A 4,119-nucleotide genomic window follows, 5' to 3' on the forward strand; every position below is an offset into this window, starting at 1 on the left:
TCACTCGTGAACAAGACCCCGAGATACTTGAACTCCTCCGCTTTTACTCAAGTGGAGGAGTAAAAAGCCTTCAGTTAATCCAAAATGCTGCAGCCAGAGTACTGACAGGAACTAGCAAGAGAGATCACAGCTCTACCATATTTAGCTTCTCTCCACTGGCTCCCTGTAAAATTCAGAATAGAATTTAAAATCCTTCTCCTAACATACAAAGCCCTTAATGACAAGGCTCCATCGTATCTTAAAGACCTCGTAGAGCCTTATCATCCTAAAAGAGCACTTCGCTCTCAGAGTGCAGGTTTACTTGTGGTTCCTAGAGTCCACAGAAGTAGAATGGGAGGCAGAGCCTTTAGCTATCAAGCACTGTAGAACATTTCTTAGGTGGTTATTTCTTCTGCATTAGTGTCAGTGGGGAAAAAAACGTTTGATTTCCAGATGCTTTTTTTTGTTTGTTTGTTTGTTTTTTTTTGTTGTTTTTTTTTTAGAGTATGATTGAAGAAACAGACCACTCTACATATAAAAAACATAAGGAATGTGTAGCCATATAGCCCAGTGTGCGATTGGACAATTATACCACCAAGACCACCCCAACCAATGTCTGTACAATGTATGCAGATGATCCATCCGGCCATTTGTCCATAATGCTGCTAATTAACAAAAAAAAAGCGGGCACACACAGCCAGGCCTATTTTCCATAAATACAGTTAAATTTATTCCATACCCAAATGAAGGCAGCCTATACACACTTACTCGTATATAACACATCTATAAGTGTAAAATAAAAACTGCATTGATGATCTATGATTGTCAATTTATTTACACACAATAATTGTGAAAAAGTTTCGTATTTTTTACATCCATTTGGCCAGCAGATGTCGCCAGTGTGGCTGATTAACATTGTCCAAAACAAACCATTTTCCAAAGCAATTCAAATTCAGTTTTATTTCAGTATATCCAGTTTAAATCACAACAAAAGTCGTCTCAGGACACTTTACCAAGGAAGGTTTAGACCTTACTGTTATTTTTTATAGAAGAAAGGGTTAGGGTTTCGCATATTTACCTAGCGAAGTTGTAACAGCACAAAGCTTAGTGTAAACATGTTACTGGTGTTTCTCTGTTAGACAACACAGCCCATGTGTGACAGTAGCAGTCCGCTCGAACATCTGTGGTTGCTTAGTTTTTAGTTGGAAGCGGTTGTTATGGTGACGTTTATGGTAGAAATACAGCTAACTGTGGCTAACGACGTTAGCCGAGCTAACACTGAAGACCCGAGCCGCCCACCGGAAACACGGATTGGTGTTGATAGGCGGCTCCCGTTCAGCGTAGTGGGAGCTGACCAATCAGAGCAGACTGGGCTTTTAGGGAGGGGCCAGGAGCTAAAACTGTTCACACAGGTGAAACAGGGTTTGACGCTACTGGAAACTCAGGAAACTAATGAACTTTATGCTGAAAAAAAAAGGTCAGCACAGGAGGGCCAACTCCAGTGGACCAGAGTCAGCAGTCCACCTCCACCTGAAGGACAAAGGACATTCTTTTGAGGACAGTGAAGTCCAGATCCTCTCCAGAGAACATCACTGGTTTGAGAGAGGAGTTAAGGAAGCTATTTTCGTAAAACTAGAACACCCCTCACTAAATAGGGGTGGTGGACTAAGACACAACTTGTTTTCCATCTACAACCCGGTTTTGAGATCCCTGCCCAAACATGCCCACCAGGGCAATAGGTGTCGGTTGACAGGGGAGGATCCAAAGACAGGTAACAACTCTCACCGATACTGGACTATAACAGCTCAGTCGTTAAGGGACATTGTTGGCCTTCAAAGGACTGAAACAAATAAATATCTCCGGATCAACACCAGTCAGTCAGAACTGATGAAGCCTCTTGGATGAGAGGTGAAATGTCTTCGACCTAAAAATCTAGTGAGGGGGATAAATATCTCCGGCTCAACACCAGTCAGTCAGAACTGATGAAGCCTCTTGGATGAGAGGTGAAACGTCTTCCACCTAGAAATCTAGTCCAGTTGATTATCTTAAGTTTTCTTTATATATGTCACCACTTGGTTCTATCATATCAAGGCATAATGTTCATTTTCATTTTTATGCGGATGATATTCAGATTTACGTGCCGCTGATTCGAACGCACTTACTCCGCTAAATAATTGCATTCGTGATATTAAGCAATGGCTCGCCCAGAATTTCCTTCACCTAAATGAGAGCAAGACTGAGTCCATCGTCTTTAGCCCCGATCCAGCCGCTGTTGTGTCCAGGTTAGGTGCTTCAGCCCCCTCACTCACAGATAAAACCTTGGAGTGATATTTGATAGTGGCCTCAATTTTGATAAGTAGATCAGGTCCGTGGTTACCACCTGCTTTTTTTTAAGGAAGGTGAAGCCCTTCTTGTCGCGTGCAGACTTAGAAAAAGCCATCCATGCTTTGATCACTTTATGACTAGACTACTGTGATGCCCTCTATGATGGAATTTCTGTCTCTTGTTCGGAAGCTCCAACTGGTCCAGAACGATGCGGCTCGACTACTGTCGAACACCCCCAGGTATGCCCACACCATCCCCGTCCTTCTCTCCCTACACTGGTTGCCAGTACAGTTTAGACTTGGTTTTAAGATCCTGCTATTAGTTTTTAGGGCTTGGCCTCGCTCCGCCGTACCTGTCGGATCTGCTGTCTATCTATGCTCCGCGCAGAGCTGTGCGCTCCTCAGAGCATCTGTCCTTGGTTGTCCCACAGTCTCGATATTAAAAAAGGGGCGATCGCTCTTTTGCCGTGTATGGCCCTAGATAACCGACCATAACCGACTTAGCGGTTTTTAAGTCAACCTTAAAAGCTCACCTCTTTTAGACAGGCCTGTGGTGTTGAATCTGTTTTCCTTGGCCCGAAGGGACGTCGTTTATCTTGTCTTATGCTATTTGTATCTTGATATGGACGTTTTTATAGCTCCTGTTTTGTAAATGTGTGTTTTATTCTGTTTAGCTTCTATTGTTTTAGTAATGTTTTCTATTTGTTACACATGTTTTATTGTGCAGCACTCTGTGCTCCTCGGAGTTGTAAAGTGCTATATAAATAAAGCTTTATTATCATTATTATTATAAGTTTTTTCAGCTTACTATGACCTGGACGACTGAGAATCTGCACGGAAATGAACTTTATGAACATAAAAAGGTGTAAAGCTTTTCTAGTAGGACCTTTAAATAATAAACCTGAAAACGAGCATAATTTGTGACCTTTAATTAATTACAGTTTAACAGTGAGTTACAGATTAGATTTGGATCAATGAGCTGCCTGAACGTATTACACACCGTGTACATGTGATTACCGACTTGATATGAAGCAAAAGTCATAAGAAGGATCATTGTAAAATCTGGCTTCACCATCTGTGTGGCCACTTTTCTCTCGTATCCAAAATGTGTCTAGACACAGGTGAGAGTTTATGTGGCCTACAAGTGCTAACGCCGTCTATTTCTAACAAGCCACATGTTTAGCTACGTTTCAAGCCCCATGTTCTGCATAAATCAGTAGTGTGACAGATTCTAACATCGGTATTTCCAGCGACCATAAATGCAGCAAAACGTTGCGGGGACGTAAATCTGTTTACAAAGTGACATTGTGGGGACGTGGCGTCCTTATGGGGACAAAAAGCAAGTCTCCATAACTACATCATCACATTTTAGAGTAAAAAACCACACAATAGCTGAGCAGCTCCTTCTCCCTGCTGCTGTAGACATGGTGTCGGTTATGCAGGATGAAACAAGTGCTGCCAAGTTGAAAACTATCCCTCTGTCAAACGATAGTTACATTTATATTTTATCTGTTTTGAACTTGGTGTTATTTGATATTTCAGTACATTTGAAATTGGCCGACTTCATTATCATTTTGGTGACAAGTGGGGCTTGAAAATGACCCACCCCCTTAAGTGGGGAATGACAGAAAATGTTTGAGAACCACTGGGTTAGGGTAAGTATCCAGGAACTGAAGGAAGTCAATGTGATGTCCCCTGAAGTTATGGAAACACAACGCGTGTGCGTGTGGTGCCGTGTGCAGACCGCGTGTGGCGCAGACCGGGATACTAAACAAACATCCACAGTTTCGGAGTCTGAGGTGAGTTTGAGCTCTGA

The 4,119-nt window shown here is 42.4% G+C and overlaps 1 protein-coding gene across 2 annotated transcripts in view; it reads left to right on the forward strand.

The window, feature by feature from the left end:
* The first annotated feature begins 3,969 nt into the window (after positions 1–3,969).
* LOC109966903 (cellular nucleic acid-binding protein) overlaps positions 3,970–4,119 on the forward strand; it is a 6,343-nt gene continuing 6,193 nt past the window's right edge. For both annotated transcript variants that reach the window (XR_002275848.1, XM_020612130.1), the window contains exon 1: positions 3,970–4,102. The gene's annotated coding sequence lies outside the window, so the exon portion shown is untranslated. The remainder of the gene's footprint in view (positions 4,103–4,119) is intronic.

Source organism: Monopterus albus, unplaced genomic scaffold, assembly GCF_001952655.1.
Source record: "Monopterus albus unplaced genomic scaffold, M_albus_1.0 scaffold121.1, whole genome shotgun sequence".
NCBI classification, from domain to species: Eukaryota; Metazoa; Chordata; class Actinopteri; order Synbranchiformes; family Synbranchidae; genus Monopterus; species Monopterus albus.